The 16,673-nt window shown below is 49.1% G+C and overlaps 1 non-coding gene and 1 pseudogene across 1 annotated transcript; both read left to right on the forward strand.

Moving 5' to 3' along the window:
* The first annotated feature begins 11,477 nt into the window (after positions 1 to 11,477).
* Positions 11,478 to 11,678, forward strand: LOC138668012 (U2 spliceosomal RNA; annotated as a pseudogene).
* Positions 11,679 to 12,954: 1,276 nt separating this feature from the next.
* On the forward strand, positions 12,955 to 13,148 carry LOC138667934 (U2 spliceosomal RNA). The gene has a single exon (XR_011318973.1). It is a non-coding gene; the product is annotated as a U2 spliceosomal RNA (small nuclear RNA).
* Positions 13,149 to 16,673: the final 3,525 nt, after the last annotated feature.

Consider the following 16,673-nt stretch of genomic DNA (forward strand, 5'->3'; position numbering starts at 1 on the left):
ACACTGCCCTCACAGATAACACACCAGACCATCCCTTTTACTCTGTCCATGTCGCCATCTCATCAGGAGATTATATCTCTGCTCGTCATTCCTGAGGGAATTGATGAGGTCCTGTTGGGAATACCTTGGCTACGGTACCACTCTCCTCATATCGAGTGGTCCTCAGGCAGAATTCTGGGATGGGGCGAATCTTGTGGGAGTAGGTGTCAGAGGGAGTGCGTTCAGGTTGCTACTACAGAGGTACCCGCAGATCTATCCTCTCTCCCCAAGCAGTATTGGTCTTATGCAGACGTGTTCTCCAAAAAGGCGGCGGAGACCCTTCCGCCCCATCGCCCCTATGACTGTCCTATTGATCTCTTGCCTGGTGCTGAGCCTCCCCGGGGTCGAGTCTATCCGTTATCTCTCCCGGAGACGGAGGCAATGTCACAGTACATCCAGGAAAATCTGGCAAGAGGATTCATTAGGAAGTCAGTGTCACCTGCTGGGGCAGGGTTCTTCTTCGTGCAGAAGAAGAATGGGGAATTGCGTCCATGCATAGACTACAGGGGTCTTAACGCGATCACCGTTAAGAATAAGTATCCTTTGCCTTTGATATCTGAGCTCTTCGATAGGCTTCAGGGAGCAAGGGTATTTACTAAATTAGATCCGCGGGGTGCTTACAACCTGATTCGCATCCGTGAGGGGGACAAATGGAAGACGGCTTTTAACACCAGGGATGGGCACTATGAATATCTGGTGATGCCCTTCGGGCTCTGTAATGCCCCAGCCGTTTTCCAAAACTTTGTGAACGACATCTTCTGGGATATGCTTTCCACCTCGGTCGTAGTCTATCTGGATGATATTCTCATCTACTCTCCAGATATTGATTCTCACCGGAGAGATGTTTGCAAAGTCTTCGACCTCCTAAGGGCAAACTCCCTCTATGCCAAGTTGGAGAAGTGTATGTTCGAGCAGGAGTCCTTACCTTTCCTAGGCTATATCATCTCTGCCCAGGGATTGGCCATGGATCCTGCCAAACTACAGGCTGTGATGGACTGGCAGGAACCCCATTCTCTTAAAGCGGTGCAGCGCTTGATGGGGTTCATTAATTATTATCGTCAGTTCATTCCGCACTTCTCAACTTTGGTAGCTCCCTTGGTTGCCCTCACCAAGAAGGGGGCAAATCCCAAATTGTGGTCTGAGGAGGTCTCCAAGGCCTTTAACTCCATAAAGTCACACTTCGCTAGCGCTCCCATCCTACATCGCCCCGATGTTGATAAGCCATTTATCATGGAGGTGGATGCCTCTTCTGTTAGTGCTGGAGCAGTTCTCTTCCAAAAGAATGCTCAAGGTCGGAAGCATCCTTGCTTCTTCTTTTCTAAGACCTTCTCACCAGCAGAGAGGAATTATTCCATCGGGGACAGGGAGTTGCTAGCCATGAAGTTGGCTTTCTCAGAGTGGAGACATCTCTTGGAGGGAGCTCGTTTTCCCTTCCAAGTCTTCATAGACCATAAAAATTTGGTGTACCTGCAGACAGCCCAGCGGTTGAATTCTCGCCAGGCCAGATGGTCATTATTCTTCTCCCGGTTTCATTTCACCCTCCATTTTCTTTCTGGGGAGAAGAACATTCGGGCCGACGCTCTCTCTCGCTCCGTTGTGTCATCTGCGGAGGAGGAAGAGGAGCCTCGGCTTATTGTCCCCACCGAGAGCTTGAGAACTGTGGCCCCGGGCAAGACTTTTGTACCATCCAGTTTGCGACCGGAGGTTCTCTCTTGGGCACACTCGTCCAGGGTGGGTGGACATTTTGGTTCCAAAAGGACATCTGAGTTACTGGCGAGGACATACTGGTGGCCGCATATGGCTCGTGATGTCGCAGAATATGTTCGGGCGTGTGTCTCTTGCGCCAAGAACAAGTCCCCTCGGCAACGGCCAGCTGGTTTGCTTTACCCTCTGCTGGTGGCGGACAGGCCCTGGGAGATGGTCGGGATGGACTTTGTGGTGGGCTTACCCAAGTCTCGTAACTGTACCATTATCTGGGTGATCACCGACCATTTTTCCAAAATGGTGCACTTGGTGCCTCTTCTGCGGCTACTTTCTGCACGGGCGTTGGCTGTCTTGTTCATCAAACATATCTTTCGCCTACACGGTATGCCAGACAAAATTGTTAGTGACCGGGGTCCCCAGTTTGCGTCTCGATTCTGGAGAGAGCTTTGTCGTCTACTCAGTATTGAGTTGAATCTCTCTTCGGCATATTATCCCGAGACAAATGGGTTGGTAGAGAGGGCCAACCAGACCTTGGTCACATATTTACGACATTTTGTTTCTGCCAGGCAGGATGACTGGGCATCCTTGCTACCGTGGGCAGAGTTTGCACTTAACAACGCCGTAGCCGACTCCACCGGTCAGACTCCATTCCTCCTAAATTACGGCCAGCATCCGCGTGTCCCTGTGCCCATGCCTGTGTCTTCTGCTGACTCCAGGGTGGCAGACTGGGCTGTGGAGGCACGGGACATTTGGGACCGCACTCAGGATGCCATTCGGGCCTCCAAGGAGAGAATGAGGTCCTCCGCCGATGCTCATCGGCGCCCCGCTCCGACCTTTGCTCCTGGCGACTTAGTGTGGCTCTCCGCCCGTAACATCAGGCTGCGTGTTGAGTCCACTAAGTTTGCACCTCGCTACTTGGGTCCCTTCAAGGTCCTTGAACAGGTTAACCCTGTGGTCTACCGTCTGGCCCTTCCTCCACACTTGGGTATCACCGACACCTTTCATGTGTCCCTCTTGAAACCCGTATACATGTCCTGGTTTTCCGAGTCATCTGCCAGGACATCGGGTTCGTCTACGGACGATTATGAGGTGAACGCTATTTTGGGGTGCAAGGTGGTACGTGGCAAAAAGTTCTATCTGGTGGATTGGAAGGGTTGTGGCCCAGAGGACAGGTCCTGGGAGCCTGCTGAAAACATTCGGGCCCCACAGCTCATTGCTGCCTTCTAGCGTAGCGAGGCCCAAGGAGGGGGGGTAATGTTAGGTGTCAAGTTCCCGCTTCTGCACAAGTGGAATCTCGAGCCATCTCCGCTGCGGTCTCCCATTCTTCTCCAGCCGCAGTGGAGTCTGCTCAGCAGAGACTGTGACGGGGTGTACGGCAGAGCAAGAAGGGACAACAGGCCAAGGGATGATTCTACAGATTTATTATCAAGAACGCTGGAACAACACATGCAGGTAGATCTACAGAGTCCACAATTAGTCCAATGGAACAGGTTCAGGGCACCTCCCGATAATCCTTGTGCCAGGTAACAAAGCAATAGTCCACAATTAGTCCAAGGGATCCCAAAACAATCTCACGAACGACGAGATATGTCCTCAGCTCAAGTCTCGCCCCGTTTACTTCCGCAGTCCCAGATGGGCGTGGGGTCTTGCCTCAGCTAAGAATCCCCACTCCTTCTCCTTCAAGGATCAACTCACATCTGATCTCAAAATAAGAATGGATTGTCTGCGCTCCTGGGATCCGCCCATGAAGGGGGTAGGGGTCACACCTTCTATTCAATGGTTGGGTCCACCAGAAGATTCTAGACTGGTGGGCTCCGCGTAGTCTATGTAGTATGTACATTTGACTAGCCACCTGCTGTGAGGAAGAATGGCTATTCCTCCACTAGTGATGTTGACAAAGCTTAATTACATTACAGCTTAGGGTACCGTCACACTATACCATTTCGATCGCTACGACGGTACGATTCGTGACGTTCCAGCGATATCGTTACGATATCGCTGTGTCTGACACGCAGCAGCGATCAGGGATCCTGCTGAGAATCGTACGTCGTAGCAGATCGTTTAGAACTTTCTTTCATCGCTGGATCTCCCGCTGTCATCGCTAGATCGGTGTGTGTGACACCGATCTAGCGATCTAGCAATGCGATCCAGCGATGCGTTCGCTTGTAACCAGGGTAAACATCGGGTTACTAAGCGCAGGGCCGCGCTTAGTAACCCGATGTTTACCCTGGTTACAAGCGTAAAACTAAAAAAAAACAAACAGCACATACTTACATTCTGGTGTCCGTCAGGTCCCTTGCCGTCTGCTTCCCGCACTGTGACTGCCGGCCATAAAGTGAAAGCAGAGCACAGCTGCTGTGCTTTCACTTTCACTTTACGGCCAGCAGTCAGTGAGTGCGGGAAGCAGACGGCAAGGGACCTGACGGACACCAGAATGTAAGTATGTGCTGTTTGTTTTTTTTTAGTTTTACGCTTGTAACCAGGGTAAACATCGGGTTACTAAGCGCGGTCCTGCGCTTAGTAACCCGATGTTTACCCTGGTTACCCAGGGACCTCGGCATCATTGGTCGCTGGAGAGCTGTCTGTGTGACAGCTCCCCAGCGACCACACTACGATTTACCTACGATCACGGCCAGGTCATATCGCTGGTCGTGATCGTAGGTAAATCGTATAGTGTGACGGTACCCTTAGGGCTGCAAGTATTGGGGGAAGGAGACATATTGTTACAGGTGAACTCCCAGCACAAGAAAATACATAAATTACAGCTAATAGAAACCAGAGAACAGTTACATACATCAAATGGCATACCACTCAAACACAGGACAGGGCAAAAGTACAGATCATGACAATCCCTTCCCCTCCCAATTTGTGTACGTACCAGGGACCTCTACAGGTCGCTGGTTAAGTACACACAGGCAGAGCGTAACTTACATGTGGCTTCATGCAGCCACGAATTGGCATCGTAGCTCTCTCACATCATTGCCCAGGAGAACATCTGCAGGCAGACCACCCATCACCCCAACCACACATCGCCTGACCCCAAAACCAAAGTTCAGATCCACAGTGGCTGTGGGAATAGTCCTCCATTGTCCACCAGCCAGTTCAATGACAATCCCAGGTCCTCGATGGATTGCCTCAGGCCGAACCACTCGGGGATCAGCCAGTGTGAGGAAAGCCCCTGAGTCACAAAATCCAATAAGTCTCTGTCCATCCAGCACGACCTCCTGCAAGTGCTTACCTCGATGAGCAGAAGTCGTCATAGCTGCAGGTCGCACACTATAAACTCCTAGTGGTGCAACATGGGTGGGTGAGGCACAAGGCCAGTCCTCACCTAGTGGTGACACGTCGTCCTCCATGGCACTTGGCTGTACATAATTAATAATACGACTGGGTACAGGATTAATCCTCATTTGAACAGCTGGGCAGGAGGCTTGCAGATGCCCCGGCTGTCCACATCGATAGCATCTGTGCTGGGTCTCACTCCATCCAAGGCGTCCTCTTGGGCGAGGGGTAAGGGAACCTGGAGGCCGGCCCCCACCTGAAGGTGCTGTAGGGTTTTGAGGACGACTCCTCCATGGGCTGGCTGGGCATGAGGCCTGCAGATGCCCCGGATGCCCACAACCATAACACCTGCGCTCTGCTACTTCCTCTCCTCGTCGTATTCCAGAAAACGCAGTAGAAGCAACTGGAGGCACATTTACACGGGTATCAGCATGAGGTGGTGGCTTAGGGGAACGGGGAACAATAGGGACAGAAGAACAGGGGGCCACCGGTGTTGTGGAGCTGGTAGGCCTCTCTCCATCCTCCAACAGAACCCTCCACTGAGGCTTGATGGTGAGAGCCTCATCAGCTAGAGCTGCAGCTTCCTCCACAGTGGCTGGTCTCCTCTCACGCACCCATTCCCGGATCTCAGCAGGGCACTTGAAGTAAAACAGCTCTTTTAGGATAACCTGGAGGAAGGTCTCCCAGGTTAAGGCCTCCTCTGCCTCCAGCCAGCGATGACATATTTGTTTGAGTCTGTGGGCATACATCTTGAAAGACACTTCCTCATCACAGGCTAAAGTACGGAACTGAGTCTTGTAAGTGTCTGGGGTAACAGCATAATGTTCTAGAATAGTCCGTTTAATCTCCGCATACTCACAGTTCCCCTGAGGGTCCATAGCTCTATAGGCTGCGGCAGCTCCACCCTCTAAGAGCCCCACCAGATGTCGGACTCGGTCCCTTTCTGGGACTTCCATTAATCGACACTGATGCTCAAAGTCCTGGAAGAAGCCCTCGATGTCGCCTGCAGCCTCATTAAAGGGCTTGAAGTCTTTGCGGGACACTCTGGGGAGTTCCCTCATGGTGGGTGCTGGGGTTAGAGTCTGTCTGGAGCTTCTAGCTGCTTCCAAAGCGATCTGCCTCTCCAGCAATGCCATCTCCTGAGCTCTGTCCTCGGCTCTGTGAATGGCCTCCCTCTCCCTCTCCTCGGCTCTGTGAATGGCCTCCCTCTCCCTCTCCTGAGCTCGGTGAATGGCCTCTTTCTTATAGTCTACGGTGGCCTCTTCTCCCAGCAATGCCAACTCCTCCTCGTACCACACAACCCACTGACTTTTTTGGGTATTTACCTCCGGCTGCAGTCTTTCCTCCATTTGCTGTGAGGATCCTTCCTCAGCGTCATCTTGCAGGTGAACTCCTTCCAAAGCCTCAATAAGCTGCTCCTTGGAGAGTCCCTTGTAGCTGACTCCCAGTTCACGGGCCTTTGTTTGTAAGTTCACCGCAGTCCAGTTCTTGTACTGTGCGGTGCTGGTTCCCGATGTTGATGGGCCTTTGTCCTCCATTCCTTCTGCTCTGGTCCCTCTGCTGCCAACCAGTTTGTGACGGGGTGTACGGCAGAGCAAGAAGGGACAACAGGCCAAGGGATGATTCTACAGATTTATTATCAAGAACGCTGGAACAACACATGCAGGTAGATCTACAGAGTCCACAATTAGTCCAATGGAACAGGTTTGGGGCACCTCCCGATAATCCTTGTGCCAGGTAACAAAGCAATAGTCCACAATTAGTCCAAGGGATCCCAAAACAATCTCACGAACGACGAGATATGTCCTCAGCTCAAGTCTCGCCCCGTTCGCTTCCGCAGTCCCAGATGGGCGTGGGGTCTTGCCTCAGCTAAGAATCCCCACTCCTTCTCCTTCAAGGATCAACTCACATCTGATCTCAAAATAAGAATGGATTGTCTGCGCTCCTGGGATCCGCCCATGAAGGGGGTAGGGGTCACACCTTCTATTCAATGGTTGGGTCCACCAGAAGATTCTAGACTGGTGGGCTCCGCGTAGTCTATGTAGTATGTACATTTAACTAGCCACCTGCTGTGAGGAAGAATGGCTATTTCTCCACTAGTGATGTTGACAAAGCTTAATTACATTAGAGCTTAGGGCTGCAAGTATTGGGGGAAGGAGACATATTGTTACAGGTGAACTCCCAGCACAAGAAAATACATAAATTACAGCTAATAGAAACCAGAGAACAGTTACATACATCAAATGGCATACCACTCAAACACAGGACAGGGCAAAAGTACAGATCATGACAGAGACGTTGGTCCCAGCGTCTTGCTCAGTCTCACTCTGTACAAAGAGTTACTGCTGCTTTTCCTGCTTCTGCCATTGAAGTCAGTGTTGGGCAGCGGCGAGCAGATGCTTTTGGGGCTAAGTCCTGCTTTTCTCTTTCTGAGCATGCCCAGGGCAAGATCTCCCGTTGGAGATCGAGGGTCACATGCTCAGGTACTGCAGCACATCCCATTGGTCCTCCAGGAAGGTCCTGAAAGGGCAAAACTTTGGTAGCAGCTTCCCATTGGTCCTTTATTGGAAGGTCCTGAACGTGCTGCAACTATATAAGCTGCGCATGACCGCACGGCCATGCGCTAGTATAGACTTGATAATGTGTGTGTGTTGATGGATGTATGTCGATGGATGAAAGCTCCTAAATCATTCCCATTCCTAGTGTTGTTGACTGGTCGCGAATGAAGGATTGCTATCTAGCGCCCGACTTAGCCATCAGCACGTAAACACACAATACAGCGTCTTATTGCTGTGACCGCCAGTGCGGCGCCTTGTGCTTTCACAGCGCTTTCCTGACCCAAGCCTGGGTGGTTAGTGGCGTTCGCTAGTGCGGCACTGCATGCACTCTCGTGCTTCTATTGCTGTCACTCTGACACCTCAGTAGCGGTGTCGAGTGCATTAGGTCTATGTACAAAAATCCTGTGTCTTGGGATTGAGTTCTGAGACTCCTTGCTTGCGCTCTTGGTGCGGTACCGCGGCCCTGTGACGTAACATGGTTCGCTTCCTTCACACAGGGTGAGGTTAACCCATGTGTGTATTCACTTTGTACCGCCATATAGTCCGTCATTACTTGGCAGCAGGTTCCATTTCTGCACGGTGGACCCCGGGCTGCGAACGCACCATACTCTATCTGTCTTATTATTTGGTGCGTTCCGCTAGCCCTAACAGCCGGTCACCTACAGAATGGTCCATAAGCTTAGGGCCATAAATGAAGTCACTGAATTACTCACACCATTGGTACCAAATCCGCATACCATCATGTCACAAATCCCAACAACTGCAGCTTGTTTCACGTGCATTGACCTTGCAAATGCTTACTTCTCTGTGCCTTTACACCAGGACTGTCAATATCTTTTTGCTTTCACTTTCAGGGGCCAGCAGTATACTTGGATGGTGCTACCGCAGGGGACTCACAACTCTCCAACCTTGTATACGGCTGCGTTGCAACTTGTTTTGCAGGATTGGATCATTCCACATGCTGAGGTAGTCCTACTCCAGTATGTGGATGACCTGCTACTTTGTGCCCCAAACAGAGATGTATGCTGTGAATCTACGGTCAACTGCTGAAGTTGGTCACATGCGGGACCAATTTGCCGCCTTTTTTGATTCTGATATTGGACGTGTGTCATGGCAGGACAATGTTGTGTAAATGTCCTGTTGTAATTTTATCTGTACAAGTAATTTTTTAAATGTTTATAATATTTCTCCTTAATAAACTTTATTTTTTGGTGTCTTGACCGCGTCTCCTATGTATTTCCTCTATAAACCAAGGCTGTTCTCAAACTAGCAGTATTTGGTCTGTTATTAATATCAGTATTTGCAATCCAAAACCAGGAGTGGGTGCTAAAGGCAGAGGTGCTAGTTATGTTAATATTATAATTTACCTCTATTTGTTCCACTCCTTGTTTTGGCTTACAAATACTGATATAAAAAACTGACCACATACTGCTACTGTGGCGGCAGCCATGTTGCTTTAAGCTTGGTGACGTCATTGTGTCCTGATTCTGTTCTGCAGTATCCATTGGACACAGACTGAACAGACAATGACTGTCATACAAAACAGATCTACACTCATCAAGTCAGGTGTCAGAAATAATGAATTCATGATGCACATATAACAGCCTTATGAATTCACTATTTCTGATACATGTCCAGGTGAGCATAGATATGCCGTGTATGACTGCCATCGTCCCTTCAGTTTGTGTGAAATAGATTATGTACACAGAAGAGAAAAAGGAGGCTATACAAGGCAGTTCTCTGCTACTCACCAGGTCAGGCGTCCCAACTAATGAGTTTTTGGACACATGACCTGTTGAGTATAGTTCTGCATTGTATTGCCACCATTTTCTCTTCAGTCTGCAATACTAGTAGTCACAGACTAAGCAGAATGAATAGATTAAGGAGAAAATAGAAGTATAAATTTTTTGGTCCACCTCATAGGTCTATACTAAAGACACACAAAGTCTTGTACTTGCTAACAAATGGAGCTATGATGTGGCCAAAAAATAAAGTGTGCGGCGCAGTTTTTTATTTGGCGCATGGTGTGTGTTGCTGGCGGCGAAATACACAATTAACCAAACCTTTTTGGGGGCAAAAAACATTATTATTTATTTTTTTAACAACTATAAAAAAAAAAATTAACTGCGCCTGCTTGGGGTTGAGAGACGGAGATGGGGGGTATGTAGCTGTGAAGCTTGACTCACTGTGGACGATGCAGGGGTGGCAGGAGAAGGGGCAATTAAATTACTGGGGTCTGGCAGGTCAGGGATGGGGCTCGACGCATGAGAGGGCTGAGACACACTGGAAGGGTGAGACAAACCTGACATTGCAGACACATTGGGAGGTGAGGGGGAGGAATAGAGATAGTCCGCTGTTTCTTTTTCCCTTTTTGGGATCCGCGCTGCGGTTTGGGGAGCCTCGGCAGGCTGTTTTCTTGCAGCCGTGTCATAGTGGCCGAACTGTCAGTCTCTCTGTCCCGCTGCTGCAGCTGCATGGTTGCAGTTGGGGGTTGGAAGGCCATGCCAGGGTCCTGCTGCGGCATCGTAGTGGTGGCGGAACAGAAGGCCATGCCAGGGTCCTGCTGCTGCATCGTGGTGGTGGCGGTATGGAAGGCCATGCCAGGGTCCTGCTGCATCGTGTTGTCAGTGGAGGAGGTCCAAGCACGAGCAGCGGTTGTCATGGTGGTGGTAGTGGGCTGTCCAACAGCACTTGGCATGGTGGTGCTGTACTGGTGTCCAGCAGTGCTAGGAATAGAGGTGGCCGTGCAGTGGTATGCAGCAGAGGTCGGCATTGAGGTTAATCGTGACAGTGAAGGCACAGGTGGATATGCCGCCACTGTCTGCTGAAAATACCGACTCTGCTGCATAGCCTGCACGTAAGCAGCATTGCAGGCCTGCATGACACTAAGCTGGAGATCAGGAGTAAGGTGTTCCAACGTGCCCTGCCTTGCTAAATTTGGTTAAAAAAATGATGTGCTGGCCTCTGGAGTTCGGCTTTTACTTAGTCAAGGCTTTTGTTGACCTCCTGGATACGTGTTTTAATGTGGCTAAGGGAAATATCCATTCGGTCATCCAAAGCCTTGAGTCCTTCGTGAAAAACCGAGCTCAAGTGCAAAAACTCGGGCATGAGGGACCTGTCCAATGCCCTCTGCCGCTGCCGGGAGGAGCCCAAAAAAAGGGACAGTCGCAGAGGACTGGGAAAGGGGAAGACCTGATGGACCAGCTTCCTTGTCTCCAGTTTGTGTGACAGGCCCACTTGCTGCAGCACTGCAGGATGGCTGGGACGGGTCAGTGGCTGTCTGATGAAGGACCGCTCCAGAACCTGGGCCAACAGTAGTTCTCCATGTGCTGTAAAAAAAGGAAAAATTAAATTAATACCAAAAATTAAACAGACAACAACTCCTGTTGAATAGAAACATACAGATTATGGCAATACAACACAACCTAATGCACAGGAGAAATACTTACGTTCTCTGGGCAAGGACCGGTCTTAAAAATGCCATAACACAATGGTATTTGTATTTTCGGATCTTTGCTCCTGAACCACTGGGAACACGGCTCTCTTGACGCAGGTCTTTGTAGAAGCGGTCCTTCATTGAACGTCAACGTGTTTTGACTTTGGCCACTGTTTAAAAAAAAAAAAAAAAAAAACATAATGGTCAGAAAATGTACTTTTGGCCGTGCTCACACAACTGTGTGTGATGAGAGAAACTCCAGAGAGGACCTAGAATTGGCACAGTGCAACATCAGTAAAAAGAATCCCACTGCCCAACAATGCAGATGTTAGAATAATTATTCAAATTATTGTCATGCTACAGAAGTCTCAGAAGTCTCCATAATGTAAGTTGGCATTACAGAAGGCATGGAAGTCAATGTTTAGAATTATCTTTAGAAGATATAGACGCTTGCCTTTACATCCGTCGTCGTCGTCGCCGCCGCAGCTCAAGATCAAGTGGTAGTATCTGTTCTTATCAGTTTAATATCTGATACGTCCCCTATTTGGGGACCACATATTAAAGAGATTTTTAGAACAGGGAGCTGGAACTGGAGCTTGCTCTGTCCACTCCACGCATTGACCCGTTATTGCAGTGTCTCCGGGATCAGTGCACTCCTTCTCTGATCCAGTTTCTAAAAACAGATTGGATTGAAATCGGCGCAAATTGTCTTTTAACCCTTCCTGTGAATTCTTTTCAGGGTGGAAAAAGCACATTTCAAATGCCAAATGTACCCTTTTGCTCGATTTCACTTGACCATTTGCAACACTTTGCTGGTTGCTACAGGTGTGTTAAGATGTAGGCCTGAATTAGGCCTTTTGTTACAGTGTTGCAAAAAGATTGTGCCATCTACCAAATGAGGCCCCTGCTGTCAGTACTAAGTGTTTACATTGAAGTATCCAATGAGTAGTTCGGCGATACAGACCACATTTGTGACCGCCCGCATGCATGAATTCTTTTGGAAAACATTGTGGACCACTGATGTTTGAATGTGGTGTATTATATGTATTTTTGAAAAAAAAAATGGAAAAATGGGGTCTGTGCAGATCTTGAATATGCTTGTCTTGTCCATCTACACCTGTGTGAGTAGTATTCTAATACTTTTGACCAATCATGTGCGCTGCCTGCAGGAGATAGAATCTGAGCGCGGAACCTTCACGTGCAGTCACAATGGGGCCTTTATCCATAGGCTCTGGAACTCTCACGTGTCACAATGGGCTCTTGGCCTATATCAGGCAGTGTAAAATGGCACCGTCTTCAATCTGTAGCTGGAGCAGCAGCAGACCACATGGTCTGTCTACACCCAGCTTCAGGAGAGCTGGGAAGACAACGGATCGCCTGCCTGTTTCTTGAATAAGCCTCCTTACCTTGACAAGCCAGCTGGTATGTCACTCTCCATAAGGAGAGACGTTACACCTTAGACCCCAGTCCAGAGCCTCTCACCTAGCCAAATCAGTTCTCATGCTTCGCACTGACGAGGGCCAACAGCCCCAAACACCATGTCTGCGAAATGAGATACTGATTTGGTTTAAAGCCTAAGTCATATTGCATGACTCGTCGTTAAAGAGTTGATTGTGACTTGTAGGATTGCTACTTCCAACAGGTGGCGCTATAGAGTTTAAGTCCTCTTTTTCTCTGAAGAGGCTATTTGCACTATTTCGAAGGAAAGGGATGGAGGGTGTGTTAAAATAGGCGGAGTTATGCAGATTCAAAAATGCGTTGTGCCCAGCTTGAACACACACACCCACACACTCACACACACCAGAACTGTCATTTGAGAAGGCATCCATCCAGAGTTTCGACAAATGTCTTCCCCTTGGCAATCTTTCGCGCTGTCTCCCCAATGGGTGCTGGTTGTAGGCCTTGGTGGGGCCGTAGAGGCAAAGCATTTCAGGCAACGCTTCTCGGCCTTTCATGGCTTAGATCAAGTGGTAGTATCTGTTCTTATCAGTTTAATATCTGATACGTCCCCTATTTGGGGACCACATATTAAAGAGATTTTTAGAACAGGGAGCTGGAACTGGAGCTTGCTCTGTCCACTCCACGCATTGACCCGTTATTGCAGTGTCTCCGGGATCAGTGCACTCCTTCTCTGATCCAGTTTCTAAAAACAGATTGGATTGAAATCGGCGCAAATTGTCTTTTAACCCTTCCTGTGAATTCTTTTCAGGGTGGAAAAAGCACATTTCAAATGCCAAATGTACCCTTTTGCTCGATTTCACTTGACCATTTGCAACACTTTGCTGGTTGCTACAGGTGTGTTAAGATGTAGGCCTGAATTAGGCCTTTTGTTACAGTGTTGCAAAAAGATTGTGCCATCTACCAAATGAGGCCCCTGCTGTCAGTACTAAGTGTTTACATTGAAGTATCCAATGAGTAGTTCGGCGATACAGACCACATTTGTGACCGCCCGCATGCATGAATTCTTTTGGAAAACATTGTGGACCACTGATGTTTGAATGTGGTGTATTATATGTATTTTTGAAAAAAAAAATGGAAAAATGGGGTCTGTGCAGATCTTGAATATGCTTGTCTTGTCCATCTACACCTGTGTGAGTAGTATTCTAATACTTTTGACCAATCATGTGCGCTGCCTGCAGGAGATAGAATCTGAGCGCGGAACCTTCACGTGCAGTCACAATGGGGCCTTTATCCATAGGCTCTGGAACTCTCACGTGTCACAATGGGCTCTTGGCCTATATCAGGCAGTGTAAAATGGCACCGTCTTCAATCTGTAGCTGGAGCAGCAGCAGACCACATGGTCTGTCTACACCCAGCTTCAGGAGAGCTGGGAAGACAACGGATCGCCTGCCTGTTTCTTGAATAAGCCTCCTTACCTTGACAAGCCAGCTGGTATGTCACTCTCCATAAGGAGAGACGTTACACCTTAGACCCCAGTCCAGAGCCTCTCACCTAGCCAAATCAGTTCTCATGCTTCGCACTGACGAGGGCCAACAGCCCCAAACACCATGTCTGCGAAATGAGATACTGATTTGGTTTAAAGCCTAAGTCATATTGCATGACTCGTCGTTAAAGAGTTGATTGTGACTTGTAGGATTGCTACTTCCAACAGGTGGCGCTATAGAGTTTAAGTCCTCTTTTTCTCTGAAGAGGCTATTTGCACTATTTCGAAGGAAAGGGATGGAGGGTGTGTTAAAATAGGCGGAGTTATGCAGATTCAAAAATGCGTTGTGCCCAGCTTGAACACACACACCCACACACTCACACACACCAGAACTGTCATTTGAGAAGGCATCCATCCAGAGTTTCGACAAATGTCTTCCCCTTGGCAATCTTTCGCGCTGTCTCCCCAATGGGTGCTGGTTGTAGGCCTTGGTGGGGCCGTAGAGGCAAAGCATTTCAGGCAACGCTTCTCGGCCTTTCATGGCTTAGATCAATCAGGTTTACCTGTGCGATCTGGTCGGGTTAGGTGCCCTCGGTACCCTCTCTCTTGGCCTGGGGGGATCGTTCCTCTTCGGAGGGACTTCACCCCCCTGCTGCTATTGGGAGAGAGGATTAGTCCGTGGGCAACGAGAAGGGTTCCCCTAAAGGTTTATGCCTTTTCTTACAGTCGGTGTGGTTTTCCTTGTGAAGGATGCCGGCTTTGCTATCCTATGCATCGGGGGAATCCCGGATGAAGAATACCGTGAGGATTGAAGTCAGTGAAAGTGCTCGGAGGGAGAAGAACCTGTCTTTCATCTGCCATAAGATCTTGCTTGGAGTCTTGGAGTTTGAGAGGAGTGACATCTTCTGTTTCCAGGACAATGAATTTAAAGGAACCTACACCATCACCTTTAAGACCCAGGGATGCTGTCAACAACTGGTGCAAAAGGTAAATGAGAACTCTTACATGGATGAGCTTGATGACCTAACCTTTTGTCTCCTATTTGCCTATGATGAAATCCCTGTGGTGGTTCACTTCCCCAACCCTTATGTGGACGTAGATGACATCGCCACCTACTTAAAGCGGTACTGTGATGAGCTACGATACCAAGGAGAAGTGATGAACGGAGTTGGTTTCTGGTGTGGGAAAAGGAGGTTCTTAGTTCGTCTGAAAAGAGACCCCAATGGTTTCGGAGGAATGTTACACCCCCCATCAACCTTTGTTATTGGTAAGAGCAGGGGGTATTTGTTCTATCCTGGAATGCCAATGTCATGCAGGAACTGTGGAAAGATGGGACATACGCAGGCATCCTGCAAGGACAGAAAGGTGGACCGCTGCAATAATTGTAGTAATTATGGGCACCAAATGAAGGACTGTCCTTTGGGCAGGAGATGCAATCTCTGCGGTGATAATGGACATGTGTTCCGGAACTGCCCCAATAGAGCAAAGACTTATGCAGAGGCTGCTGGGTCCTCTGTGGGGGCTGGGAGAGCCCAAGAACCCAGTACCTCCTCTCATGGTTTGCCTATCCATCTTTTAGCCCCTTCTGATGAGCGGGCTGTGGAGTCGGAGGTTCGGGAGTCGAGGCCAAGGGGTCCTGCCGCTCTTGCAGCGGAGGCCAAAACCCCTGGCCATGTTCATGAGTCTGTTGGGTTGGAGCAGGGTGCCCCCAGTATGTTGGCGCTGGGGGGCCCTGCTGCGAAGGCCCCAGACATTCCTCGGGAGTCGAGCCAGCAGAACGCAGTGTGTTTTTTTCCAGGTGATGTCGTGGAGGAGAGAGGTCACGTCGCAGTGGCCGAAGAGGATTGTTTCAGTGACCTGCTTGAGCCTAGCGGGAAGAAGATTCGGGCAGAGGTTATCCCAGAGGTCAATCCAGAGTCGCCTGATGTCGCCTTAGAAGAAGGAGAGATATGGTTGAGAAAGACGGGGTACCCAGTCTCGTCCTCAGACCCTTGTCACATCATTTCTTTTGACTCCCCGTCACCTGGAATCCTGGAGGAGGTTGTGGGTCAAAATCCAGAAGAGGACGATATGATTACGGATGCTGCTTTATGATTACGGATTTGCATGCCATCTATAAGATGCGTCTCACTAAACGTGAGGTCTTTAAAGAGTCCTGTCCGCAGGGCTGCTCTTTTTCAGTATTTGGAGACAGTAGATTTTGATGTATGTCTATTGCAGGAGTGTGGCCTACAGCATGCACTACAATATGAAGAGTTAAAAAAGGACTGGAAGTTGGGCCCGTCAGTATGGTCTGGCTCAAATATTCACAAAGCTGCTGGAGTAGGTTTGCTCTGTCGTGGTAACAATATTGTAATCTCTTCTGTTACGGAGATTGAGCCAGGCAGGGCAATATTAGTTCATGCACACATAAATGGCTTCAACTTCCGTATAATTAATGTGTATGCATCTCCTTATAAGCAGGAGCGTATCCAGTTATTTGAGTTATTGCCTGTGTTTTGTGTTGGGTCTTCTCCTCTCCTGATAGGTGGGGACTTTAACTGCCTCCATGTGAACGAGCGCCGAGAGGGAGGAGACCCGCTCTGTAAACTGGATAAATCTTGTTATATGCTCAAAAACATCCAGGCTGATTTTAAGTTGTGCGATGCCTGGAGGTCGCTTTCGCCGACGGACCCAGGTTTTACATGGTCTGGTCGGGGAGTGGCCTCCAGGATCGATTTTATGTTTTTATCTATGGATTTTAAGCCGGTAACGTTTGATCTTATGTCTA

Source organism: Ranitomeya imitator, chromosome 2, assembly GCF_032444005.1.
Source record: "Ranitomeya imitator isolate aRanImi1 chromosome 2, aRanImi1.pri, whole genome shotgun sequence".
Classification (NCBI taxonomy): domain Eukaryota; kingdom Metazoa; phylum Chordata; class Amphibia; order Anura; family Dendrobatidae; genus Ranitomeya; species Ranitomeya imitator.